The sequence below is a fragment of the Astatotilapia calliptera genome, chromosome 23, assembly GCF_964374335.1.
Source record: "Astatotilapia calliptera chromosome 23, fAstCal68.1, whole genome shotgun sequence".
Classification (NCBI taxonomy): Eukaryota; Metazoa; Chordata; class Actinopteri; order Cichliformes; family Cichlidae; genus Astatotilapia; species Astatotilapia calliptera.
This window is the reverse complement of record NC_137443.1, coordinates 37,351,769-37,368,588: the sequence shown is the minus strand read 5'-3', so window position 1 is coordinate 37,368,588 and position 16,820 is coordinate 37,351,769. Positions and strand designations below refer to the sequence as shown.

At 40.4% G+C, this 16,820-nt stretch overlaps 1 long non-coding RNA gene across 1 annotated transcript; it reads right to left on the bottom strand.

Annotated features, from left to right (window-relative positions):
* Nucleotides 1–1,995: 1,995 nt before the first annotated feature.
* On the bottom strand, nucleotides 1,996–2,707 carry LOC145424507 (uncharacterized). Its single transcript, XR_013905593.1, has 3 exons — nucleotides 2,522–2,707; nucleotides 2,248–2,448; nucleotides 1,996–2,168 (listed from the first exon to the last, which is right to left on the bottom strand). It is a non-coding gene; the product is annotated as an uncharacterized LOC145424507 (long non-coding RNA).
* Nucleotides 2,708–16,820: the final 14,113 nt, after the last annotated feature.

The window sequence follows — 16,820 nt, the reverse complement described above, 5'->3', positions numbered from 1 at the left end:
GCTCAACCTACTTTTGAAATGACATTCACATTTTTGCTCTCTTTCCTCTTTTTTTTGAGCAGAGGAATAATCTTACTTGACACAACCTTTGGTCTATTATTTTGAGTGAGGGTGGGGGTTAAGAGGCTCAAAATCCACTATGAAGTGTTGTTGAGGCTTTTCTGCGCTGACTACAGGAGTCTGAGGCTTTATCCTCTTATCCTTTCATGTATATACTGTATACTCTTAATTCGTCTTTTGGCTCGGTGGATCATGATCATCCAAAAAGCTAATTGCATGTTAAAAACCGCTGCAAACCCCCTAACATACAAAACAAAAATGTTCTTGCCAACACAGTAAAGACAGTGGTTAGTATAGATTGATTTAGGATTGGATAGACACTGCAGTATAGAAAAGTCAGTGAAACAGCACTGCAGCTGTGCCGAGCAGTCAGTGGCACTCGGCTCTGACACAAAACTGAATAATAACCAAAAAGCAAGAAGTATGTAAAAATAAACAGAGCGCTTTAGTAGTCTATCTCTGTGTAACAGCCATGGCAAACACAGCATTAGCAAACAAGATTAGCTTTACATTGCTGTCACAATACTCCAGTGTATGATGTAATAAGTATTTTAATAATGCCATCCATAGTGACTTCCTGATAGAGCTGCTCCGTGAGTTCATTTAAACTGAAAATATGACAGCTGCTGTCATTATATATTCATTGGAAGTCAATTAAGTCAGTGAATCAATTAGCAGAATGAGCGCTATGTATGTGATATCTTTTTAATTACTTGCTAACATTTTATGTCCTCACACCATGTGGTCTCTCTGTCTGTTTCTTCTTCTTCTTCTGCTTTGACTCTAGCCATTACCAGTAGGGAGGGGTATGAATGCCAGCAGACTAGCCCCAGCTATTGGCTCTCAGTGTGTGCCAGTTAGGGGATCTAACAGAAAAGCGGCAGAAAGAGAGCTGAGGACTCCACTCTGAGCCCTGCTGTCCTCTTTTAACAGTCGATCCACTCTTTGCCCCCACCTCCTCCTCATCCTCCTCGTCTTTCTGCTTCCTCCTGCCGAGTCTTCTTTTCCAGTGTGTTAGCTCTGCCTCACGGCGCGCTGCAACGTGCTGCGACCACGTGCCAGCGGCCACCTCACATCACGGACGGGAAACTTGACCTCACATCACTGCGCCCACATTACCCCCAAGTGTTCGCTTTTCCCTCCTCCACCCTCCCACCATGAACTAACATCTCTCTTGCTCTTGTTCCTAAATCATTTCCCCTCCACCCCTAAACTGTCCCACTTATTCCTCCCTGCCTATTTTTTTTTTTTGCTCCCTTACTTCTTTCTCCATCTCCTTTTTCCATGTCTCTTTTTCCCAGTCAGAGTGCATCCTGTTCTCGCTGGTAGCGCCTGTGACTGGAATCCCTCATTACTCTGGCGAATGTGACAAATCAACAAAGACGTGCAACCCCTCTTTGTGCTGTGTATCTGCTTCTCGCTGTCTGTGCCATAGCGCTTTTCACATACAGACACATGCTCACATGACGATGATCAAAGTACGCATTGACTTTAACTTCTTGTCATCTCCTTCTCTGTTAGCACTAATGTCAGAGGCATCATTTGCATGCATGCTAATCAATACTAATGTGGGTGTGAGGAGAGAGGCCTGTAAAATGCTCACTCCCTGTTCTAATTTCGCGCATTAAATTAACGCCTATATTGTTTTCTGCTCTTTCCATACACTGCAATTTTCTCCTTTTAATTAACACCGGTGAAACGGCAACTTATTGTTTCAACGGCTAATGCTCATTACCACTTTAATCTTTGTCACAGTTACTAACAATGCCATTCATGTAGTGCTATTAAATATATGCTCTACATGAGCAGCACCATAATGTATGCAAGTGAGGCACCACCACCACCAATGTAAACCAATGTGAGCCGCTTTGTCACGGTGACGGATGGCCGGTACTGAATAGGACTCAGGTGCAGAAACCCAGAGCGGAGACAGTAGATGATTTAACAGTTTATTACGGTTAGGTGCAAAGGGGAAAAAAAAAAGAAACGTGGCAAAGACAGAAAATGACGAGACGTGGAGCCTTGGTGTGGCGTGCCCAGGGGAACGTGGCTAGGGCGAGGGAACGAGGCCTGAGAAGCGGAACGGAGCTGAGTGGGGAACAGTCACACTGAGGGAAGAGGATATAGGAGTTAGGCAGGTAGTGAAGGCAGCTCAGAAGTGGCCAGTATAAGAGCAGCAATTCTTACTTGCAGTTAGGGACCTGGAGTGTTTGAGAGGGGGGGTGATGAAGATCCAGGGGAGGCTGAGTGGCGTGGAAAGGCTGACCTGAGATCCGGGGCTCCAGATGGAGTGTGATGGCAGGCAGGTGAGGCACAGAGGGATTTCCAGAATGATCACTAGGTATCCCGAGTCCGGAGGTGGAGTGTGAGCCAGGGTGGGTACAGCAACTGTAGTACAAAAGAGTCTTTGTTAGTAAGATAAATCACAGCGAGAATTTGAAGCACAAGACCTGTTACCAACATGGGTTGATGACGAACTGGCAGTGAGTGAACATCGATGTGTGGTTTAAATCCCTCTGGCTTGATTGCCTGCAATAGGCTCCAGGTGTGCAGGAGCTGGAGTTGGCCCTGCCCAGGGGCGGATCCCAGGTCAGTTCAGGAGCCTAATGGAAACTCCAGCCACCCACCGTAGACCATGACACCCTTTCTGCCAACACAGAGCAAAGAAAACTGAATTAGACAACTACATGCTTACGCTGTACATTTCAACGTTTTTGATAGCAAACACACGCACACACATCTTCGACTTCACCTTTCCCATTAGGGATCACAGTAGGGGATCATCTGTCTCCATCTCACTCTATCTGTAGCATTCTCCTCTGTCACCCCGACCTTCAGTACACTACATGGATCTTTTCTGTGTTCTTCCTCTTTTCTTCCTGCCTGGCTTCTCCATCTGAAAGATCCTTTGTCCAGTATATCCACTATCCCTGTGCACAGGTTCAAACCATTTCAATCTCCCCTCCCTTACTTTCCCTCCAAGAAAGCTCAGCCTGAGCTATCCCTCTGATGTACTCATTTCTATTCCTGTCCATCCTGCTCCTTCAACTCCTCCACCTCTAGTCTTTTGTTACTGCTACTGTCTCCAAACCAGCAGGGCTCACTACCATCTAATAAACCTCCCCTTTTAATAATATCTATGCAATCAGACATGATCAAGAAAACCTACTTAAACTGTACATCAGAATGGGGAAGAAAGGTGATTTAAGTGACTGAATGATGTTAGTCTGGGTATTTCATTAACTGCGAATCTATAAGGATTTTACCCACAAAACCATCTACAGGGTTTACAGGAAATGGTCTGAAAAAGAGAAATTATGCAGTGAGCGGTAATGCTTTGGGCAAAAATGCCTTGTTCTTGTCACAGGTCAGAGGAGAATGGCGAGACTGCTCGAAGTTGAAAGGCAAAAGTAACTTAAATAACCACTTGTTACAACCAAGTTCTGCAGAAGAGCATCTCTGAATATGCATCATATCAAACCTTAATGCAGATGAGTTAAAGCAGCAGAAGACCACACCAGCTTCCACTCCTGTGAGCTACGAACAGGAAACCAAGGCTACATCCTTTGAAAAAAAAAATGGGAAAAGCATTGCCTGACCAGGCACTTACCCTATGGGTAATTTTTTTTTTCTCTTTTTGATATCCACAAAATGCCCTTGAACGTTTGTCAGTAGGAACCAGCCATGCTGCGGATGAGATCTCTCTCCTCACTTGACTCCTGAGGTGTGAAAGTGCATGTGTGCTACCACAGCAATGCTTACCTGGCCTAGTTTCATCCCAACAAACACCTCACCTTAACTCAGCAGTGCTACAACACCCAAACCTCACACAGAATTAAAGATGCATGCCAAGTGACACACTCCGCCTGTCACGATTTTCAGCATATTTCTCTGATTGCTCTCTGAGATATCTATAGGCTCTTCCTCATATTTCTTTCTTTCTTTCTTTCTTTCTTTCTTTCTTTCTTTCTTTCTTTCTTTCTTTCTTTTTTTTACACCCTTCCCTTGCAGCTTAAGCTGCATGGCAGTCAGTCCTTACATATTAACACTTACAAACACACTCAATTACGGACATCCACATCCAGACGTGAGCACAGACACACACACACACACTTCTAAAGAGCTGCAGGAAGGCAGAGGCCGATCACATCATGCAAATCGCTGTCGCTCGCTGGGACGTGCGCGGCATCAGAAAGGAAATGAAAAGAGGGGATAGAGGAGAGCAGAGAGAAGGAGAGACAGAGCAAAGCCACAGGAGTTAGAGGTGGTGTTTTTTTCTGAATCTTCTGTGCTCTTGACCCCCACCGGTTGCTCTTCATGCTTGCCTGGTCGTGGTGACACAGTGTGTGACATGTCGTCGGACACGACAAAGATAAGCATATGGCCTCAGGAATAATAAAAACAACAAATATGTATGTCGGCCTGTGTATACTTGTATCACCTTAAATCTCCCCCCGTCTCTCGGCTGGTCACCGGTTACAGGTGGCCAGCAAGGTGACACGGCATCTTGTTGTCGAAACAGGAGCCGACCATATGCCTCCGCTTCTGAGAAAATCTGTTTTTCGCTGTTAGGCAAGCAAATGTCTTTGCCAAAAAGATGCTGCTACATCACTAGACATGTCTACTTTATTGTTGCCTGCGCTCTTCATCTGGGATGGCGACTGTGTAAAAACTGAAGGACGGTTCAGATCAATGTGTGCTTAGCAAACTTTCAAAACAAACTAAATGAATGTTTTTTCCTTCCACTTAGGGAGAAAGAGTGGGGATAAAAAAGGAGATCCCATCTAAAAGAATTATTTAGATATAGATATCAACAAAACTCCTCCAGTGGTAAAACAGTAAAATGTGCCATCTGTTCCAACAAAAGCAGAGAGGCTTTGGCAGCTAATTTATCCAAAGAAATGTTGGTCTTGCAGTTGGGAAACTATACTCACAGCCATATTATTCCTTCTGCATTGCAGCACTTTCTCTTGTGAGTGATGGTCCTTTAACAAGCTCCACTAAAATGAAGAATCCCCGAGCTTAATGATGTCTGCCATCGCACCCACTGCTCCTACAGGTGAGGCCGGGATGGCACTTTTCTCTCAGCACAGGCAAAGTCTGTTTTAATCAAGCGGAATAATTTGTTTTGTTTTTTCTTCCTAAATCAATGTTGCCATGAAGGCGACACTGGTACATGCCTGTGATACAACAGTTGTGCTTTCTTTATCAAACTGGGGACATATTGAGGTATTTTAGAACTAAATATGCAGCAGACGTCCAACTTGGTAGCCTGTGAGAAGAGATTACCTTTCCTTAAAATGCTGCTAATTAGGTGTCAATATCTTTAATTGCTCTTTAATTATTCAAATGTATGTATGTATTTATTTTAGAATAAATATCTGAATATTTATTGGTAGGACTGGGTGGGTATGGAGGACCAAGTACAACCAAGGGACAATCGAAATCATCCATTCTTTAAAATTTAAGTCAGTGATTGAATCTTTTTACCCTTTACCATCACATATTTGTAAGTGGAGTAGGTTGCAGTAGATGTAGAAGAAGCAAACTGCCAAATTTAAAACAATTGGTAAATAAATAAATATTTTTATATAAAACATTATTTCTGTATGCGTTCTTATTTGTTTACAATAATATAAAGGAATATACAGTGGGGCAAAAAAGTATTTAGTCAGCCACCGATTGTGCAAGTTCCCCCACTTAAAATGATGACAGAGGTCAGTAATTTGCACCAGAGGTACACTTCAACTGTGAGAGACAGAATGTGAAAAAAAAATCCATGAATCCACATGGTAGGATTTGTAAAGAATTTATTCGTAAATCAGGGTGGAAAATAAGTATTTGGTCAATAACAAAAATACAACTCAATACTTTGTAACATAACCTTTGTTGGCAATAACAGAGGTCAAACGTTTACTATAGGTCTTTACCAGGTTTGCACACACAGTAGCTGGTATTTTGGCCCATTCCTCCATGCAGATCTTCTCGAGAGCAGTGATGTTTTGGGGCTGTCGCCGAGCAACACGGACTTTCAACTCCCGCCACAGATTTTCTATGGGGTTGAGGTCTGGAGACTGGCTAGGCCACTCCAGGACTTTCAAATGCTTCTTACGGAGACACTCCTTTGTTGCCCGGGCGGTGTGTTTTGGATCATTGTCATGTTGGAAGACCCAGCCTCGTTTCATCTTCAAAGTTCTCACTGATGGAAGGAGGTTTTGGCTCAAAATCTCACGATACATGGCCCCATTCATTCTGTCCTTAACACAGATCAGTCGTCCTGTCCCCTTGGCAGGAAAACAGCCCCATAGCATGATGTTTCCACCCCCATGCTTCACAGTAGGTATGGTGTTCTTGGGATGCAACTCAGTATTCTTCTTCCTCCAAACACGACGAGTTGAGTTTATACCAAAAAGTTCTACTTTGGTTTCATCTGACCACATGACATTCTCCCAATCCTCTGCTGTATCATCCATGTGCTCTCTGGCAAACTTCAGACGGGCCTGGACATGCACTGGCTTCAGCAGCGGAACACGTCTGGCACTGCGGGATTTGATTCCCTGCCGTTGTAGTGTGTTACTGATGGTGACCTTTGTTACTTTGGTCCCAGCTCTCTGCAGGTCATTCACCAGGTCCCCCCGTGTGGTTCTGGGATCTTTGCTCACCGTTCTCATGATCATTTTGACCCCACGGGATGAGATCTTGCGTGGAGCCCCAGATGGAGGGAGATTATCAGTGGTCTTGTATGTCTTCCATTTTCTGATGATTGCTCCCACAGTTGATTTTTTCACACCAAGCTGCTTGCCTATTGTAGATTCACTCTTCCCAGTCTGGTGCAGGTCTACAATACTTTTCCTGGTGTCCTTCGAAAGCTCTTTGGTCTTGGCCATGGCGGAGTTTGGAGTCTGACTGTTTGAGGCTGTGGACAGGTGTCTTTTATACAGATGATGAGTTCAAACAGGTGCCATTCATACAGGTAACGAGTGGGGGACAGAAAAGCTTCTTACAGAAGACGTTACAGGTCTGTGAGAGCCAGAGATTTTCCTTGTTTGAGGTGACCAAATACTTATTTTCCACCCTGATTTACGAGTAAATTCTTTACAAATCCTACCATGTGAATTCATGGATTTTTTTTTCACATTCTGTCTCTCACAGTTCAAGTGTACCTCTGGTGCAAATTACTGACCTCTGTCATCATTTTAAGTGGGGGAACTTGCACAATCGGTGGCTGACTAAATACTTTTTTTCCCCACTGTATATGTAAATAAAAAATAATAATTGTGTATATTTTCAATTTTTTAAATAAAACTGTCATTTTTTTTTAAATTAGGTAACAGCTAGATTTTTGTTATGGTAGTCTTTTTGGCATTTACTGGTATAATAATATACTTCATTTCCTTCCTCCAGAGTTCAGTACACCATGTAAAGAACTAAAAACAAGCCACAGAACTTAAGCCTGTATTTGAAGAAGCACAAAAGTGGTCCTGACATCACAAGATCCATCAGTCAGGTTAAAAATATCCCAAAAGATTATTTGTTTATGTAATGATTTTGAAAGGTTTTCCTTGTTGCCTGAATTTTACAACATCCAACACTCGCTTTAACTTTAAAGAAAACTAAAACAAGGATGACCTACTCACTTGCAAACTAATGTCACTGCAGTATCACTGATATCATGCATGTCCGCCCAGAGGGACAGCAACTGGCTCCAGTTTTGTTGTTAAGAGATACAGGACGCATTTGGATACACTCAGAGGTCCCATGAGCAGTCACAGAAGAGAACATCCTTCAGGTGTGCACTCATTTTGCGATGTGACACGAATCCACCACAGAGATTTCACATGCGTCGACATCCGACTTGCAGAACCGGTCGGGGACGAGAAGGGGCCCTGTTAAATATTAATCTCTCTCTCGCTTTTTTGTCTTATCGTTTCAGCTGCACGTGTGTAGTATTTGGCAGGATGCTAGCAATGCTCTGCATCAGCCCAAGGGAAGCTGGGAGAGGGAGAAGCTTGAAATGCACCTCATCACAGGACCCCACCAGATGCTAGAGTTGTTCACCCATCAAGCATGAAATTTTGTCTGCGGGGAGATAATTTATAATTTTACTCTTACTGCTAGGGGAAACAGGGAGAGAGAATGAGACACTGAAAAAAGGGGGATGGGTGATAAAAATGTAGTTTTTTTCTCTCTCTCTCTCTTTCTTTCTGCCAGCAAATTCCTGAATGATTCCCAGACTTTGATTATTTTTCATTCTGTGACTGCAATAACATGTGGGGAGGGGGGGAGGGGGGGAGAGACAGGGGTAATGAAGAGTACTTGGCATTAAGTTGCATTGTTGGTTTGGCAGCAGTGGTCCTTGCTGATGTTGTATTTGCATGAATCTCCAATCTCATTAAAAGGAACAGGCACATTATGGGGAGGAGTTGGCTATATGGAATGGCTGGACAGCAGCTATACTGATATACGGAAAAATGGCTAAATTTGATGGTTTGTGTGGTCACGGCACGAGAACTGGGAGAAAACAAAGATCAGGTTTTCACTGTTAAAACATTTTGTTTCGGCATCTTATGGTGCAGTGTTTACTTGATTTATGTTAACATTCACAGTTTTAGTCAATCAGTCATGATGTTTACAGATTGCATAATATATCATAAAACATATTTAAGTCATACAAAGTGCTCATATTTCATATACTTAAAGTATGGTCTGGATTAATTTTGATCCAGGCCATAAATTCCCTCATAATAACTGTCAATTCCAGCGGCGGATCTAAGGCAGGGTGGCACATACCTCTAGAGTGGAAATCCCCTAAATATAAATGGAGCCCACAAAATAGACAGACAGACATATGTGTCATTGTCCAAATAGTTATAACTTTAAAAGTTAGCTGCCATATATCACTTATGCTTGTCATATGTGGCATCATTTTGTCTGATAAATAATTCCAACATTAATTTGTGAGTGAACATAAATAACATTTTATGGAGTTTGTCCGTGTATGGTTCACTGTTTCCTCAGATTTTCAATTATAAAACTGGCAATAAGCACAACTTTAATGTGCCATTGGATAAAACAATTAAATAGAAAATAACAGGTTTTCTGATCAATACCACTCTCCAGATAACATCTTGGAAATAAAAATCCCCAGCCAAAGTCGTTCTACTGTGATATATTACCTTTTAACTTTTTAGTTTTTTCTGAATGATGACAAGTATTTCTGCATATATTTAGCAACTGCACAGGACTTTCAAGCTTAATAATTGACGATATCTTAGAGTTTTGAAATGAACACCTTTTATTTGGTTAAAAAAATAGCAGGTTGAAGCAGATTGCGGTTGACACACATGTTTCAAGTTGCATGTGTCATCTATTTGCCCTCTGGCTCCTCTAATTCACTCCTGTGTCACTCCAAATCACAACTTCTGTCATTCTGAAACCTTTTTGCCGCTTCCCTTTGAATGAATGGATGTGGTGCAGTGCCTCAATGTAATTGACCTTGTAAAAGCTGAATAAAACAGCACAAAGACTGAACTAAGTGAGTTTAACTTTAAAGTAAAAGTGCAATCCATCATTTTTCTTTTTCTTTTTTTTGTCTTGAAACAGTCAGCTGAGTGCTGATATACCTTCATGTTTGCTTGAAATGACACTCTTTTGCAGATGTGTGATTTATTTCACAGAAATGTTACTTGACAGAACTGGCCATGTAGACTTTTTTGGTTCCACTTACATACTCTGACTACCCCCACCAACTTTGGATCAACACTGCTTTGTCAAAAAACCTTAAATAGATTTTTCTAACCTTCACTTATCCCTAGAAGGTTCACTGAGCATGCATGCTGTTTTTTTTTTGTTTTTTTTGTGGGAATGGCCCCTCTTCACTTTTATACACTTACACACATTCACACCTGGGACCTGCTCGCCATGACCGGTCTTCCACTATTAGCCTCAGAGGAGTTCCACAGAAGCTGGTGGGATTAATTGTCTTGCTCAAGGACACCTCAATGGGAATTGTGAAGGGAGGGTGAGCGTGTTTCTCATTAACTTCCCTGTCCAGATCTTCCCAGCCATTTGGGAAAACTCAACCGGCCATCTCTGTCATCTCTTTTTTTAGTCTGCACAAGTTATTTTGTCTGCATGAGTATCTAATGCCCCCAATCTTCTGTTGTATAATTATATCCTGGGCTGCAGTGCTTGATTTTGGTCTCTAGGCTACTTTACAAACATCTTAGACGTGGTCTACTTTAGTTATGTCCCATTTCAGAGCCAACTCCTTTGAAGGACTTGGCTTGTGAAGACAGTTCAGAACTCTCCAGTATGAAAACTTCTTCTAAAGCCCTTGGCATTTTAAATGTGTTTATATTTTAAGATTTGATTGGCTCTATTAGATGATTATAGAAGACATGAAATGACTATGTGAGTCCTATCAGTAGCACTGCTTTTCCCTAAACAAGAAAAAAAAAAAACGATGGCCAAACGATACTATTGTTATTCAATTCATCAATACATTTTATCTATTGTTAGGCCTTTTTTGCTAGCCAAAGTGTCTAATTTTTAATCCTAATTTTCTCTTTGGGTGTAAATTACGCCTTGAAAACAATAAAACTAAACAACAAAGGGTAAAACAAGCCAAGCTGGATGTTTAAAAGGTTAAAAGGTTATGTTTTAACTTCTTGTGCTGTCATTCATTCAAGGAGAGCCACACAACAACAATTTTTTAAAGTAAAAATTCATGAATAAATGCTAACCAATCACACTGCATATGATTTGCAGAAAAGAATGACTATGCAGGATCAGAATCAAATCAAAACAAATTAAAACAAAGTTGAATGCCTGAAAGGCTCCAGTATTCCAGAAGGAGAAACAGATGCTGTGTTCTCTTTATCTCAGAAGCTGGTTGTCAGAGCTGTGGGGGTAATAGTACTCCCGAGTTGACTGCATTATAGTAGTAAAGTTGGAAAAGTACTGAAAAACCAACAATCACTAGCAATTTTGCATACTGCATGTTTTTTGCACTCATGCAGCATGTTCATATAGAGTTTAGTGTATTGCCTATCTATTGGCACAAATACACAACAATACTAAAAAGCAGCAGTTTTACAGTTTCACTACTCTTTACATGCACTGCCACCATCTTGGACTGTGAGGTCAGGCTTGATGGGGATTCTAGGGCTTTCAATATTGGCAATCCAATTTGACGAGGGTGCACTCCAGCCGAAAATCCCGCACCGAATTTGCAGCTTTCCACTTCAAATACCATTCTTGCAAGGAAACCAGCTTTTATTCTGGAACATAGTAAATTGTTTTACTTGCTATTCTTTTGTGGCAAGTAATACTGGGCTTAAAGTGATCCCCCAGTAAGGGGTTTGACCTTGCGGCCTTTTTTATTGTAAAGCACTTTTTGAAAAGTGGCAATGTCTCGTGAGGACAGGTTCCTAACCAGATTTTAGGACACTGAAGACAACAAAGAAGAGTTCAAAAATACATGCGTTTTGTTCTGCCACAGGAATAAACATTTTCATGTATTTGGTTATACTGACTTTAACAGGCATATATGTGACTTTATGTGTATTTATGTTGACCCTTCAAGAAAGAGCACAGTCTTGGATTGTGTGTACACAAAATGCAAGCGTTATCTGGAAAGAAAACGGAGACAATGTCCTGCTATAAATACTTAATATAACATTAAATATCCTCCTGCAGAACAACACTTTTAAATGTGTCAAAGGTTGCAAACATTTCTACTCAGAATACAATGATCCTCCCACGCATAGTGTTTGACTATCTGGTCCCATGCCAGATTTATAACACATAGGTCACATTCAGTCTGTATTAAAACTCTGGAGTTGTTAGATAAGAAAGCACAAAGCCACTATAACTATGATATATGTACAAAACAGAGTCATTTGACCTGAAAAACCTCATATTCAATGATACTTGACTGAAATATAAGGATTTCTGTGCCCTTGCACTTGGCACTTTCATTATACAAAAAGTCTGCAGTAATGACTTCACAAGCACCTCCATGTGAGGGGATGTCATTGTCTTATGGAAGGAAAGCTCCTTTAGTCAGTCATCCTTGGAGCCTCTATCATTCGACATACATCTTATCAACAAATTGAAGGTTCTGTCTGGGCAGAGTGCATACGATACTGAGAATTAAGCTCTGACACAGCATTTGCCTTTAACCCCAAAGGCCCATATGTTTGGTATGAATGTGTTGTTGAAGCATTTATCAGGCAACTAGCTTGCTTTGTAGGACATGAGCCCAGGGTGCAAGTCCTTGTAAAGGCAAATTTTTTAATAAATTCTCCCATTAATCATTTTCTACTACAGTGAAACAGTGTCTGTGTCTCTGCAACTGCCTGCTTTTGAAGCCAATGTCATTTGTACTACATCATATCTTTAGTGGGGATATCCAGATTTACTTTAGCCTGGTTCCACACCTTTGAAATGCTTCCCTTACTTTAGAATTTTTCAAATACATCCACTCTGATACTCATTGACTGCTAATTCCACCAGTTGGGTAAATAAGCCACTCAAAGCGCTATAGCCTGAGGCGGGGCTAGAATAAATTGGATTAAACAATAGAAGTAAAAACGTTGAGAAGTGAGGAAGAGACAGGTGCGGTTGTTTAGGCTGCTGTCTTAAATCCACTTAAAGCTGATGTTTTTTCACCTGCATGAATTATAAATATTGTACTAATTGTTCAAGAAATCTCTATATGTCCATCCAGCTGTTCATTACGTAGCTCAACAACTGTTCAGCTGAATCGAGAAATCACTTGAATAGAACCTGTCTGACAAAGTGAAGTAGATAAGGTTGATATAAAGAAAGAGTAGAGAAAAACAGTCCTTGGGCCAGGTAGGTTAGGCTAGGACAATTTTGAATTTTCTTTGGTTATCTTTACTTTTTTTTACTAGAAAGTAAACCCTTAAACCTTTTAACCCTTAAACGTTGTGTAAAAAACAATAAATACACAATTCAATCTCTCACCCTTTGGACTTGTTGTTTCAGATAAAGCTGCAACCTGGATTATTCCTATTGTAAAAGGGCTGTAGACAGTAACAGATGGAAATAGCTACCATGGCATCACCTATTGCCTTCTCAGTTCTCATCCTGAAGCGTCAACATTAGTTTTTCTTGGTTGCAAAAATATTGGTGTGATTACATGGGCGGATTTGACAGTGAAACCACTCACTCATCAGCTAATGAGCTGAGATTGGTAAACTGTTAGCCAATTATCTTTTTTATTTTTAAACAATTTAGAAACATGGTATAATTGCTATTTACAAAATAGACTGTTTTTTATTCAGTCCTTCTGCAACCACAATTATCATTGCTTGTGGGCCTCCAGATAGAATGCAGGTTCAGTTCATTCATCAATGGCTTTATTTTTCAACCATAGAAGCTATGTCAGTGTCTTAAACCAGCGGTCCCCAACCCCCGGGCCTCGGACTGGTACCGGGCCGTGAGAGTTGAGGCTCAGGTGTGAAATGTATGGTTTTCAGGGTTTTTATCAGTTTTCAGTGTTATTTTGTTATCGTTTTTATCGTTAACTCGGTTTTCCTGGGTCTTTTCACGTGTGTTATGAATAAATCTTCTTTTTTCCGGTACCGGTACTAGTTTTATTTTGTTGTATTCATCCGCGACACCTTAAAGGCCGGTCCGTGAAAATATTGTCGGGCATAAAAGGGTCCGTGGCGCAAAAAAGGTTGGGGACCACTGTCTTATACAGTCTATGGCAGGGTTGCCAAATATGAGGCCCGTAATTTCTTTCTGTAATTTTACACATTTATTAGGTAGAAATATTTAGGTGAAACTGCAATTCTTAATTCTACAGTAACCTCCTAGGACCTGCCGTCCACATATGTGGACATCACATTTTGGGTTGTCTAGACCAAAATACTAAATTTTGATCTACAAGAGCCTGATATCCACTTACGAGGACATTATGCTGCCACTGTTCTATCGAAATGAAATAAAGCGAATGTTCTCATATGTGGATCTCATTTTTCTCAGAAACAAAAATCAGGTTTAAAAAAATCATGTAATTCTTTGTTTTTACATTCATTAGGTCCCAATCAGTCCAAATAGCAAAGAGAAATTAAAAATGCATGCCATGAAAGAGTTCAAGTCTTAGGAGGATAACATAGTTTGGGGGATTAAATGTGAAGTTAACCATCTTTCTGGAAAGAGTAGAGTTTCACTCATTCAGCCCACTTAAGATCAAAGTGGACTCTTATGTGGCCCTGACTTTCCTAGTCTATGGGATAACAACCGTAATTGTTTTAAGTTGGTCTGATAATCCTAGTAGATATCTTCTAAGACTTAATTTTGTGATTTTGTGAATCTTGAAATACAATTAGGGAAATCATTAACTTTTTAGATACATTCCATAAACGAGTACTGTACTAGTTCACTGAGTCTCTTCAGGAACCACCAATAATAAAACACATTTGTTAGTCTATATCAGCGGTCCCCAACCTTTTTTGCGCCACGGACCAGTTTATGCCCGACAATATTGTCACGGACCGGCCTTTAAGGTGTCGCGGATAAATACAACAAAATAAAACTAGTACCGGTACCGAAAAAAAGAAGATTTATTCATAACACACATGAAAAGACCCAGGAAAACAGAGTTAACGATAAAAACGATAACAAAATAACACTGAAAACCGATAAAAACCCTGAAAACTATACATTTCACACCTGAGCCTCAACTCTTGCGGCCCGGTACCAAACGACTCACGGACCGGTACCGGTCCGAGGCCCGGGGGTTGGGGACCGCTGGCCTATATCATTGTAACCAATGTCAGTAACTGATACAAAAGAGTGAATAAAGGTAATGAATTCATTGCCTTTTATAATGTTATAGAAATCAGTCAGAGCTGTACTGTACTGTATATACTGTAGCTGATGAATTAGAAAAGCACTTCCAGAAAATGAATATTTATCATAGAGAAAATGGTGACTGTTCAGTTGCAGAAATTAAATTAATTACTAATAATAACATGTAGGTGTTAATGTGAGCACAAATGGCTGTCTGTCTCTGTGTGTGTGATAAACTAGCAGCCTATCCAGGGTGTACAATGCCTTTCACCATTGTTAACTGAGATAGACACCAGATGCATGCCACACCCTGTAATCCTGAATGGGAACTTTAATAGAGTAAGCTCTGCATGATTCCCAGTTCAAATCCCTGTAGTTGGCCAAAGGATTTGAACAGCAGGTGAACTGGGCTTCTGTGCTTACTGTCAAAGCTGTGTGCCCTCTAACTGACATCATACAGAGCCAGAAATAGCAAAAAAAAAGTGTCTGGAGAGGAGTTTTTGGCTCATAGACAGTAAATGCACAAATATTGACTTTATTATAGATTAACTGCACCTGTAAAGTCCTCATTATTTGTTAACTTGAATGAATGCAAATCATTAGTAGCATTTTAAATTTCCCTATAATTGAAACCAGACTAAAGTGTGTTATTTGGGGAATTTTCACACAAATATGTATGGAGCTCAAGTTGGCCCAACAGCTTTGATCAGGTACTTCCAGCTCACATTTCCGCGCCCGGATTGAGACAGCTCAGTGCTGGACAGATCAGTCAAGAGTGTGGGTTCCTCCGCTCATGACTGATGTGATCCTGCTGAACAATAATGATGACAAAAGTATCTGTGTGACAGAGTGCCCACGCAGAAACAAACTGAAGGATCTTAGAGGATCTTTAATCTTCTGTGGAGGTCAGTGGCAGCTGCAAGAGAAGCACAATTTATTGTCCAAACAGTGACTTGTAAATAATGGGCAGAAATGGTAGACAGTGGGATGTCATCTCAAGCAAAAAAGCAAAAAGTTTTGTCCATTAGTTAAAGAAAAAAATGGTCTTTCTAACTGCCAGGTGTGATATCTCACCTTAGATAGGATAAAAACAATCTTTGGTTTACACTGATAATCACAAAGAATGCACACAGTGAACTAGAGATGAATGATGAGTCATTACGACTTCTGATGACGTTTGATATTCATCATATCCTCAATGAAAACTCATTTGAATTCAATAATTTATGTGCATTTGGGGAAACTAGAAATCCACTAGTGTTTCCACCAAATTCTGTCATTCATGCAGAAGATAATGGAAACTTTTTACGGTCCAAATCTCTTTTTATGCATTGGCAAACACATTTGTTTCATGATATTATCACATTTGCATGGTTGCTGTAGGCATTATTCCAGGAATACCCTAGAGGAAAATGCTATATACTGATTATAAATTATCACTGTTCGTATCACTGCATGCACATTTTGCTTTATTGGTAGGTTTTATGTTCATTCTACTGTAATTAACTTTAATAACCATTTTATTCATTAAAAAAACCTCAGTCCTCACTTATTTTCTACTTTTTTTCTTCACGAACTTTATCCTCTCTGCTGTGCTATTTTTTTTATTAAAAAGTCTCACACTTCCCATACTTTTCTTTGGCTCTTTAACTGATGTTTCCTTGCCTGTTCTAAAAATTATTCTAGTCTGTCAATTCATTCCCTTTATTTTGCTTTTTAGTGTGAAGCTTCCAATACGCATTATGCAATATGCAAAGTTTGTTATCACTGCTAAAACTTTAGCAGCACCATTTTTAATAAATACAAACTGTTGGGTAATTAAATGTGAGTCATTATTTTACTGTTAAGAATAATACAATTGTAAATATCAGTTAATTATTAAAATAAATGGTAAATGGCCTGTATTTGTATAGCGCTTTTCTAGTCCCTAA